At 37.7% G+C, this 12,327-nt stretch overlaps 1 non-coding gene across 1 annotated transcript; it reads left to right on the forward strand.

Moving 5' to 3' along the window:
* The first annotated feature begins 5,998 nt into the window (after positions 1-5,998).
* On the forward strand, positions 5,999-6,106 carry LOC148555196 (small nucleolar RNA R71). Its single transcript, XR_015888338.1, has one exon. It is a non-coding gene; the product is annotated as a small nucleolar RNA R71 (small nucleolar RNA).
* Positions 6,107-12,327: the final 6,221 nt, after the last annotated feature.

The raw sequence follows: 12,327 nt of genomic DNA on the forward strand, positions 1-12,327 counted from the left end.
GATTTACTATCCTTTTGCGTCTGTCACTACGCCCAGCAATCGCGAGTTTGAAGCTCGTCACAGTCATTCAATCATTGAATCCTACTCGAAATACCACAGACAAGGTTTAGACTTTCCGGATTCTCTTGAATGCCGCCATCATTCTAGCTTACACCACGAAGATTCTGATTAAGAGATCTAAGAGATACTCATTCAATCTAATGTAGAACGGAAGTGGTTGTCAGGCACGCGTTCATAGGGAATGATGATGATTGTCACGTTCATCACATTCAGATTGAAGTGCGAATGAATATCTTGGAAGCGAAATAAGATGAATTGAATAGAAAACAGTAGTACTCTGCATTAATCTTTGAGGAACAGCAGAGCTCTACACCTTAATCTATGGAGTGTAGAAACTCTACCGTTAAAATTACACAAGTGAAAGGTCCAGGCATGGCCGAGATGGCCAGCCCCCAAAACGTGATCACAGGATCAAAATACAATCCAGGATGTCTAATACAATAGTAAGAAGTCCTATTTATAATAAACTAGCTACTAGGGTTTACAGAAGTAAGTAATTGATGCATAAATCCACTTCCGGGGCCCACTTGGTGTGTGCTTGGGCTGAGCTTGAGTGTTGCACGTGTAGAGGTCCTTCTTAGAGTTGAACGCCAGCTTTGGTGCCAGTTTGGGCGTTGAACTCCACTTTGCAACTTGTTTCTGGCGCTGGACGCCAGAATTGGGCAGAGAGCTGGCGTTGAACGCCAGTTTGCATCATCTAAAATTGGGCAAAGTATGAACTATTATACATTTCTGGAAAGCCCTGGATTTCTACTTTCCAACGCAATTGGAAGCGCGCCATTTTGAGTTCTTTAGCTCCAGAAAATCCACTTTGAGTGCAGGGAGGTCAGAATCCAACAGCATCAGCAGTCCTTCTTCAACCTCTGAATCTGATTTTTGCTCAAGTCCCTCAATTTCAGCCAGAAAATACCTGAAATCACAGAAAAACACACAAACTCATAGTAAAGTCCAGAAATGTGAATTTAACATAAAAACTAATGAAAACATCCCTAAAAGTAACTAGATCCTACTAAAAACATACTAAAAACAATGTCAAAAAGCGTATAAATTATCCGCTCATCACAACACCAAACTTAAATTGTTGCTTGTCCCCAAGCAACTGAAAATCAAATAGGATAAAAAGAAGATAATATACTATAAATTCCAAACTATCAATGAAACATAACTCTAATCAAATGAGCGGGACTTATAGCTTTTTGCCTCTTGAATAGTTTTGGCATCTCACTTTATCCATTGAGGTTCAGAATGATTGGCATCTATAGGAACTCAGAGTTCAGATAGTGTTATTGATTCTCCTAGTTCAGTATGATGATTCTTGAACACAGCTATTTTATGAGTCTTGGCCGTGGCCCTAAGCACTTTGTTTTCCAGTATTACCACCGGATACATAAATGCCACAGACACATAATTGGGTGAACCTTTTCAAATTGTGACTCAGCTTTGCTAAAGTCCCCAATTAGAGGTGTCCAGGGTTCTTAAGCACACTCTTTTTTTTTTTGCTTTGGACCTTGACTTTAACCGCTCAGTCTCAAGTTTTCACTTGACACCTACACGCCACAAGCACATGGTTAGGGACAGCTTGGTTTAGCCGCTTAGGCCAGGATTTTATTCCTTTAGGCCCTCCTATCCACTGATGCTCAAAGCCTTGGGATCCTTTTTATTTGCCCTTGCCTTTTGGTTTTAAGGGTTATTGGCTTTTTCTGCTTGCTTTTTCTTTTTCTATTTTTTTTTCGCCTATTTTTTTTTCTGCAAGCTTTGTTCTTTACTGCTTTTTCTTGCTTCAAGAATCATTTTTATGATTTTTCAGATTATCAAATAACATGTCTCCTTGTCATCATTCTTTCAAGAGCCAACATATTTAACATTCTTAAACAACAACTTCAAAAGACATATGCACTGTTCAAGCATTCATTCAGAAAACAAGAAGCATTGTCACCACATCAATATAATTAAGCTAAGTTCAAGGATAAATTCGAAACTCATGTACTTCTTGTTCTTTTGAATTAAAACATTTTTCATTTAAGAGAGGTGATGGATTCATAGGACATTTATAACTTTAAGACATAGTTACTAACTACTAATGATCATGTAATGAAGACACAAACATAGATAAGCACACAACATAGAAAACGAAAAACAGAAGAAATAAGAACAAGGAATGAGTCCACCTTAGTGATGGTGGCGTTTCCTTCTTGAGGAACCAATAATGTCCTTGAGCTCTTCTATGTCTCTTCCTTGTCTTTGTTGCTCCTCCCTCATTGCTTTTTGATCTTCTCTTATTTCATGGAGCATGATGGAGTGCTCTTGATGTTCCATCCTTAATTGTCCCATGTTGGAACTTAATTCTTCTAGGGAGGTGTTGATTTGCTCCCAATAATTTTGTGGAGGAAAATGCATTTAAGGCATTTCCGGGATCTCATGGTGATAAGCTTCTTGCGCCTCTTGAGCTCCATGAATGGGCTCTCTTGCTTGCTCCATCTTTTTCTTAGTGATGGGCTTCTCTTCTTTAATAGGAATGTCTCCTTCTATGAAAGCTCCAGCTGAGTAACATAGATGGCAAATAAGATGAGGAAAAGCTAGCCTTGCCATGGGGGATGACTTTTCGGCTATTTTGTAGAGTTCATTAGAGATGACTTCATGAACTTCTATTTCCTCTCCAATCATGATGCTATGAATCATGATGGCCCGATCCACAGTAACTTCAGATCGGTTGCTAGTAGGGATGATGGAGCATTGGATGAATTCAAACCATCCTCTAGTCACAGGCTTGAGGTCCAGTCTTCTTAGTTGAACCGGTTTGCCTTTTGAGTCAATTTTCCATTGAGCTCCTTCTACACATATGTCCATAAGGACTTGGTCAAACCTTTGATCAAAGTTGACTCTCCTTGTGTAGGGGCATGCGTTCTCTTCCATGTTTGGCAAGTTGAACGCCAACCTCACATTTTCCGGACTAAAATCTAAGTATTTCCCCCGAACCATTGTAACATCGTTCTTTGGATCCGGGTTCTTACTTTGATCATGGTTCTTGGTGATCCATGCATTAGCATAGAACTCTTGAACCATTAGGATGCCGACTTGTTGGATGGGATTTGTTAGAACTTCCCAACCTCTTCTTTGAATTTCATGTCGGATCTCTGGATACTCATTTCTTTTGAGTTTGAAAGGGACCTCAGGGATCACCTTCTTCTTGGCCACAACATCATAGAAGTGGTCTTGATGGGCTTTGGAGATGAACCTTTCCATCTCCTGTGACTCGGAGGTGAAAGCTTTTGTCTTCCCTTTTCCTTTTCTAGAGGATTCTCCAGTCTTAGGTGCCATCAATGGTAATGGAAAAACAAAAAGCTTATGCTTTTACCACACCAAACTTAGAATATTGCTCGCCCTCGAGCAATAAAAGAAAGAATAGATGAAGAAGAAGAAGAAATGGAGGAGAGGGAGAAGGGGTTGTGTTTCGGCCAAGAAGAGAAGAGAGGGTTGTGTTGTGTGAATTTGAAGAAGAATGGAGGGCTTTATATAGGGAAGGGAGGGGGGAAGGTTTCGGCCATATGGGTGGGTTTGGGTGGGAAATTGGTTTTGAATTTTGAAGGTAGGTGGAGTTTATGAGGTAGGTTTATAGGGAAGAGTGGATGGATGTGAGTGGGGAAGAGGTGATGGGGAAGAGAGATTGAGGTGATTGGTGAAGGGTTTTGGGGAAGAGTGTTTATGGGATTGTGTGAAAGAGGGATGAGAAAAAGTGAGTGGAGGTAGGTGGGGATCCTGTGGGGTCCACAGATCCTGAGGTGTTCAAGGATTTACAACCTTGCACCAAATTAGGCATGTAAAATGCCCTTGCACACAACTCTGGGCGTTCAACGCTCATTTACTGGCCATTTCTGGCGTTGAACACCAGAACCATGCTTGTTCTGGGCGTTCAGCGCCAGCTCCTCTCCAGGGTGCAATTCTGGCGTTCAGCGCCCAGATGATGCCCATTTTGGGCATTCAGTGCCCAGATACTACCCATTTTGGGCGTTCAGCGCCAGAACCATGCTCTGTTCTGGCGTTGAACGCCAGGCAGATGCTTCCTCCAGGGTGTCATTTTTCTTCTGCTGTTTTTGATTCCGTTTTCAATTTTTATATTTATTTTGTGACTCCACATGATCATGAACCTATAAAGACATATAACTAAGAAAAATATAGTTAGATAAAAATTGGGTTGCCTCCCAACAAGCGCTTCTTTAATGTCAATAGCTTGACAGTGGGCTCTCATGGAGCCTCACAGATGTGCAGAGCTTTGTTGAAACCTCCCAACACCAAACTTAGAGTTTGGATATGGGGGTTTGACACCAAACTTAGAGTTTGGTTGTGGCCTCCCAACACCAAACTTAGAGTTTGACTGTGGGGGCTTTGGTTGACTCTGCTTTGAGAGAAGCTTTTTCTGCTTCCTCTCCATGGATGCAGAGAGAGATCCTTGAGTTGTAAACACAAGGTTGTCCTTATTTAATTGAAGGATCAATTCTCCTCTGTCCACATCAATCACAGCTCTTGCTGTGGCTAGGAAAGGTCTTCCTAGGATGATGGATTCATCCTCTTCCTTTCCAGTATCTAAGACTATGAAATCAGCAGGGATGTAAAGGCCTTCAACCTTTACTAACACGTCCTCTACTTGTCCATAAGCCTGTTTTCTTGAATTATCTGCCATCTCTAATGAGATTCTAGCAGCTTGCACCCCATAGATTCCCAGTTTCTCTATTACAGAGAGGGGCATGAGGTTTATTCCTGAACCAAGGTCACACAGAGCCTTAAAGATCATGGTGCCTATGGTACAAGGTATTATGAACTTTCCAAGATCCTGTCTCTTCTGAGGCAATGTCAGTTGATCCAGATCACTTAGTTCATTGGTGAACAAGGGAGGTTCATCTTCCCAAGTATAAATGCCAAATAATGTTGCATTCAGCTTCATGATTGCACCAAGAAACTTGGCAGTTTGCTCTTCAGTAACATCCTCATTCTCTTCAGAAGAGGATTACTCATCAGAGCTCATGAATGGCATAAGGAGGTTCAATGGAATCTCTATGGTCTCTAGATGAGTCTCAGATTCCTTTGGTTCCTCAGAGGGAAACTCCTTATTGATCACTGGACGTCCCAGGAGGTCTTCCTCCTTGGGATTCACGTCCTCCTCTCCCTCATTGGGTTCGGCCATTTTGGTTATGTCAATGGCCTTACACTCTCCTTTTGGATTCTCTTCTGTATTGCTTGGGAGAGTACTAGGAGGGATTTCAGTGATCCTTTTACTCAGCTGGCCCACTTGTGCTTCTAAATTTTTAATGAAAGACCTTGTTTCATTCATGAAACTCACAGTGGCCTTAGATAGATTAGAGACTAAGTTTGCTAAGCTAGATGGGTTTTGCTCAGAATTCTCTGTCTGTTGCTGAGTGGATGATGGAAAAGGCTTGCTATTGCTAAACCTGTTTCTTCCACCATTATTAAAGCCTTGTTGAGGCTTTTGATCCTTCCATGAGAAATTTGGATGATTTCTCCATGATGAGTTATAGGTGTTTCCATAAGGTTCACCTAAGTAATTCACCTCTGCTATTGCAGGGTTCTCAGGATCATAAGCTTCTTCTTCAGAAGATGCCTCTTGAGTACTGTTGGATGCAGCTTGCATTCCATTCAGACTCTGAGAAATCATATTGACTTGCTGAGTCAATATTTTTTTCTGAGCCAATATGGCATTCAGAGTATCAATCTCAAGAACTCCCTTCTTCATAGGCGTCCCATTATTCACAAGATTCCTTTCAGAAGTGTACATGAACTGGTTATTTGCAACCATGTCAATGAGTTCTTGAGCTTCTGCAGGTGTTTTCTTTAGGTGAATGGATCCACCTGCAGAGATATCCAATGACATCTTTGATAGCTCAAATAAACCATCATAGAATATATCCAGGATGGTCCATTCTGAAAGCATGTCAGAAGGACACTTTTTGGTCAGCTGCTTGTATCTTTCCCAAGCTTCATAGAGGGATTCTCCTTCTTTCTGTTTGAAGGTCTGAACATCCACTCTAAGCTTGCTCAGCTTTTGAGGAGGAAAGAACTTGGCTAAGAAAGCCGTGACCAGCTTATCCCAAGAGTTCAGGCTGTCTTTGGGTTGAGAGTCCAACCATATTTTAGCTCTGTCTCTTACAGCAAAAGGGAAAAGCATGAGCCTGTAGACTTCAGGATCTACTCCATTAGTCTTAACAGTATCACAGATCTGCAAGAATTCAGTTAAGAACTGAAAAGGATCTTTAGATGGAAGTCCATGAAACTTGCAGTTCTGCTGCATCAGAGAAACTAGCTGAGGTTTCAGCTCAAAGTTGTTTGCTCCAATGGCAGGGATGGAGATGTTTCTTCCATGTAAATTGGAATTAGGTGCAGTAAAGTCACCAAGAATTCTCCTTGCATTATTGTTGTTGGGTTCGGCTGCCATCTCCTTTACTTGTTCGAAATTTTCAATAAGGTTGTCTCTGGATTGTTGTAATTTAGCTTCTTTTAGTTTTCTCTTCAGAGTCCTTTCAGGTTCTGGATCAGCTTCAACAAGAATGCCTTTTTCTTTGTCCCTGCTCATAAGAAAGAGAAGAGAAAAAGAAAAGAAGAGGAATCCTCTATGTCACAGTAAAAAGGTTCCTTATTGTTAGTAGAAGAAGACAAGAAGAGAGAAAATTCGAACACAGATAGAAGAGGGGGTTCGAATTTGGTGAGTGATGAAGTGTTAGTAGATGAATAAATAAATAGAAGGAGATGAGAGAGAAGGGAAATTTTCGAAAATAATTTTTTTTTTGAAAATGAGTTAGTGATTTTCTAAAATAGTTTTTGAAAAATGTTAGTAATTTTTTTTCGAAAATTTTAAAATCAAAAGTTAAAATAATTAGTTAATTAAAAAGAAATTTTTGAAAAAGGGGGAGATATTTTCGAAAATTAGAGAGAGAGAGTTAGTTAGGTAGTTTTGAAAAAGATAAGAAACAAGCAAAAAGTTAGTTAGTTAGTTGAAACAAATTTTGAAAGTCAACTTGAAAAGATAAGAAGTTAGGAAGTTAGAAAAGATATTTTGAAATCAAATTTTTGAAAAAGATATGATGAGAAGATATTTTTGAAAAGATAGGATAGAAATTAGTTTTTAAAAAAAAGATTTGATTTTTAAAATCACAATTAATGACTTGATTCACAAGAAATCACAAGATATGATTCTAGAACTTAAAGTTTGAATCTTTCTTAACAAGCAAATAACAAACTTGAAATTTTTGAATCAAAACATTAATTGTTATTGTTATTTTCGAAAATTTGATATAAAAATGAGAAAAATATTTCTGAAAAATATTTTTATAATTTTCGAAAATAACTAAGGAAAATGAAAAAGATTTGATTTTTGAAAAAGATTTTGAAAAAGATAAGATTTTTAAATTGAAAATTTGATTTGACTCATAAAAACAACTAGATTTTAAAATTTTTTGAAAAAGTCAAATCTATTTTTCAAAATTTTGAGAGAGAAAAAGGGAAAGATATTTTTTTATTTTTGAATTTTTAATGAAGAGAGAGAAAAATAAGAAAAATGATGCAATGCATGCAAGAATACTATGAATGTCAGGATGAACAACAAGAACACTATGAAGATCATGATGAACATCAAGAACATATTTTTGAAAAAATTTTTAATGCAAAGAAAACATGCAAGACACCAAACTTAGAATTCTTTAATGCTTAGACACTAAGAATTCAAGAATGCATATGAAAAACAAGAAAAGACACAAAACATGCAAATGCAAAGATCAAACAAGAAGACTTACCAAGAACAACTTGAAGATCATGAAAAACACTATGAATGCATGATTATTTTCGAAAAATGCAAGATGCACATGCAATTGACACCAAACTTTCAACTTGACTCAAGACTTAAACAAGAAACATGAAATATTTTTTATTTTTATGATTTTATGATTTTTTTGTATTTTTTCAAAAATTATTTGAAAAACAAAAATAAGGATTCCAAAATTTTTAACATGAATTCCAGGAATCTTATGCTCTTTAGTCTAAAGCTCCAATCAAAGGGTTAGGCATGGCTTAATAGCCAGCCAAGCTTTAGCATGTAACTCAGACATGACACGTCTAACATGCCCTACAGTCGTGGCTTTACAGCCAGACATGCTTTATGAAACACTAGAATTCATTCTTAAAAATTCTGAAGAAAAATATATTTTTGAAAACATTTTTATATAAAATATTTTTTTTTTCGAAAACAAATAAGAAATTTTTGAAAGATTTTTGAAAAATTTTTGAAAATAAAACAAAAATAAAATTACCTAATCTGAGCAACAAGATGAACCGTCAGTTGTCCAAACTCGAACAATCGCCGACAACGGCGCCAAAAACTTGGTGCGCAGAAATTGTGATTACACTTTGATTATGTAAAATTCATCGCTCTTTCTTTCCCTGGTAATGGCGCCAAAAACATGATGCCAATACCATGGTTCACAACTTCGCACAACTAACCAGCAAGTGCACTTGGTCGTCCAAGTAAAACCTAACGTGAGTAAGGGTCGAATCCCACGGAGATTGTTGGTATGAAGCAAGCTATGGTCACCTTGTAAATCTTAGTCAGGCGGATATAAAATAGTAATGGGGTTTTCGAAAATAATTAATAAAATAGGGATAGAAATACTTATGTAAATCATTGGTGAGAATTTCAGATAAGCGAATAGAGATGCTTTCGTTCCTCTGAACCTTTGCTTTCCTGCTATCTTCATCTAATCAGTCTTACTCCTTTTCATGGCTGGCTTTATGTAATGCGTCACCATTGTCAATGGCTACTTTCGGTCTTCTCTCGGGAAAATGATCCAAATGCCCTGTCACAGCACGGCTAATCGTCTGGAGGCATCATCCTTGTCAATGGTTACATCCTATCCTCTCAGTGAAAGTGGTCAACGCACCCTGTCACGGCACGGCTATTCATCTGTCGGTTCTCGATCATGCTGGAATAGGATTTACTATCCTTTTGCGTCTGTCACTACGCCCAGCAATCGCGAGTTTGAAGCTCATCACAGTCATTCAATCATTGAATCCTACTCGGAAGACCACAGATAAGGTTTAGACTTTCCAGATTCTCTTGAATGCCGCCATCATTCTAGCTTACACCACGAAGATTCCGATTAAGAGATCTAAGAGATACTCATTCAATCTAATGTAGAACGGAAGTGGTTGTCAGGCATGCGTTCATAGGGAATGATGATGATTGTCACGTTCATCACATTCAGGTTGAAGTGCGAATGAATATCTTGGAAGCGAAATAAGATGAATTGAATAGAAAATAGTAGTACTCTGCATTAATCTTTGAGGAACAGCAGAGCTCTACACCTTAATCTATGGAGTGTAGAAACTCTACCGTTAAAATTACACAAGTGAAAGGTCCAAGCATGGCCGAGATGGCGAGCCCCCAAAACATGATCACAGGATCAAAATACGATCCAGGATGTCTAATACAATAGTAAGAAGTCCTATTTATAATAAACTATCTACTAGGGTTTACAGAAGTAAGTAATTGATGCATAAATCCACTTCCGGGGCCCACTTGGTGTGTGCTTGGGCTGAGCTTGAGTGTTGCACGTGTAGAGGTCCTTCATGGAGTTGAACGCCAGCTTTGGTGCCAGTTTGGGCGTTGAACTCCACTTTGCAACTTGTTTCTGGCGCTGGACGCCAGAATTGGGCAGAGAGCTGGCGTTGAACGCCAGTTTGCGTCCTCTAAACTTGGGCAAAGTATGGACTATTATACATTGATGGAAAGCCCTGGATGTCTACTTTCCAACGCAATTGGAAGCGCGCCATTTCGAGTTCTGTAGCTCCAGAAAATTCACTTTGAGTGAAGAAAGGTCTGAATCCAACAGCATCAGCAGTCCTTCTTCAACCTTTGAATCTGATTTTTGCTCAAGTCCCTCAATTTCAGCCAGAAATACCTGAAACCACAGAAAAACACACAAACTCATAATAAAGTCCAGAAATATGAATTTAACATAAAAACTAATGAAAACATCCCTAAAAGTAACTAGATCCTACTAAAAACATACTAAAAACAATGTCAAAAAGCGTATGAATTATCCGCTCATCAGCTAGAATTATTGGCGGCCATTCCTGAGATCCGGAATGTCTAAACCTTGTCTGTGGTATTCTGAGTAGGATCTGGGAAGGGATGACTGTGACGAGCTTCAAACTCGCGATTGTTGGGCGTGTGACAGACGCAAAAGGATCAATAGATCTTATTCCAACATGATCGAGAACCGACAGATGATTAGCCGTGCGGTGACAGCGTACGTAGAACATTTTCACTGAGAGGATGGGAAGTAGCCATTGATAACGGTGATGCCCAATATAAAGCTTGCCATGGAAAGGAGTATGAATGATTGGAAGAAGGCAATAGGAAAGCAGAGGTTCAGGAGGAACAAAGCATCTTCATACGCTTATCTGAAATTCCTACCAATGAATTACATAAGTATCTCTATCTTTATCTTATTTTATATTCATCTTTTAATTATCAATTCTTCATAACCATTTGAATCTGCCTGACTGAGATTTTCAAGATAACCATAGCTTGCTTTAAGTCGACAATCTCCGTGGGATCGACCCTTACTCACGTAAGGTTTATTACTTGGACGACCCAGTGCACTTGCTGGTTAGTTGTGCGGAATTGTGACAAAGTGTGATTCACGTTTGAGAGCTCCAAGTCCTTTGGCACCATTGTTGATGATCACAATTTCATGCACCAAGTTTTTGGCGCCGTTGCCGGGGATTGTTCGAGTTTGGACAACTGACGGTTCATCTTGTTGCTTAGATTAGGTAATTTTACTTTTTATTTTTTATTTTCGAAATTTTTTTTTTAAAATACAAAAATTTTCTATTTTGTTCTTCAGAGTTTTTAAGAACGAATTCTAGAGTTTCATGATGATTTGTTGAAGTCTGGCTAGTTGTGAAGCCATGTCTAATCTTATTGGACCGAGGTTTCAACTTATCATCACAAGAGCTTGTTGATTCCTATCAATTCTGCTGTTGTTAGCAATGATCTGCTAAAGCTTGGCTAGCCATTGGCTATGTCTAGTGTTTTAGACCGGAGCTTTCGTTGAAAGCCTGGCTGGCTAGTAAGCCATGTCTAATTCCTGGACCGGAGTTTTAGACTAGCATTGCAATGATTCCTGGAACTCTTATTAAAAATTTTGAACCCCTTTATTTTCTTTTCCACTCAATTTTCGAAAAATCACAAAAAAAAATTTATAAAATCATAAAAATAAAAAATATTTTATGTTTCTTGTTTGAGTCTAGTGTCTAATTTTAAGTTTAGTGTCAATTGCATATCTATAAATTTTGAAAATTACATGCATTATGTTCTTCATTAATCTTCAAGTTGTTCTTGATGATTTCATTGCTCTGATCTTTAAATTCTCTTGTTTTGTGTGTTTTGTTGTTTTTCATATGCATTCTCAATTTGTTAGTGTCTCTTATATGAAAATTTTTAAGTTTGGTGTCCTGCATGCATTGTTTGTTTGATTTGAGTTTCCTAAGATTAGTTGTATTTTGATTATTTCTCATCATTGAAAAATTCAAAAAAAAAATTCTCAAAACTATGTCTTTTCAAGTCAATAATATAGAGAATTAAAGATTCAGAACATTTAGCAGAGGAATTAAACAGAAAAAGCTGGGTGTTCAAAATGCCCAGTGAAGAAGGAAAACTGGCGTTTAAACGCCAGCCAGGGTACCTGGCTGGGCGTTTAACGCCCCAAAAGGTAGGATTTTGGGCATTAAATGCCAGAATGGATGCCATTCTGGGCGTTTAACGACAGGAGGACACTAGAGGGAAGATTTTGTTTTTAATTCAAATCTTTTTCAAATTTTCATAATTTTTCAAAATCAAATCTTTTTCAAATTATATCTTTTCAATCATATCCTTTCAAAATCAATTTCTTTCCATTTTTTTTATTATTATAATTTTTGAAAATCCTTGCTATAATTAATGATTTACTTCAAAATTTTCAAGTTGTTACTTGCCTATTAAGAAAGGATCAAATTTTAATTTTTAAGAATCATATCTTTTAATTTCTTGTTAGTCAAGTAATCAACTTTAATTTTAAAACTTTCTTTTTTTTAAAATTGATTTTCAATCATATCTTCTCAATCATATCTTTTCAATCATATATTTTTCAAAATTAATTTTCAATAATATCTTTTTGATTTCTAATTTCAAAATCTTTTCACAAATCACTTAATTTCTTTCCC

This window comes from Arachis ipaensis, chromosome B6, assembly GCF_059453495.1.
Source record: "Arachis ipaensis isolate K30076 ecotype BB chromosome B6, ASM5945349v1, whole genome shotgun sequence".
Lineage (NCBI taxonomy): Eukaryota > Viridiplantae > Streptophyta > Magnoliopsida > Fabales > Fabaceae > Arachis > Arachis ipaensis.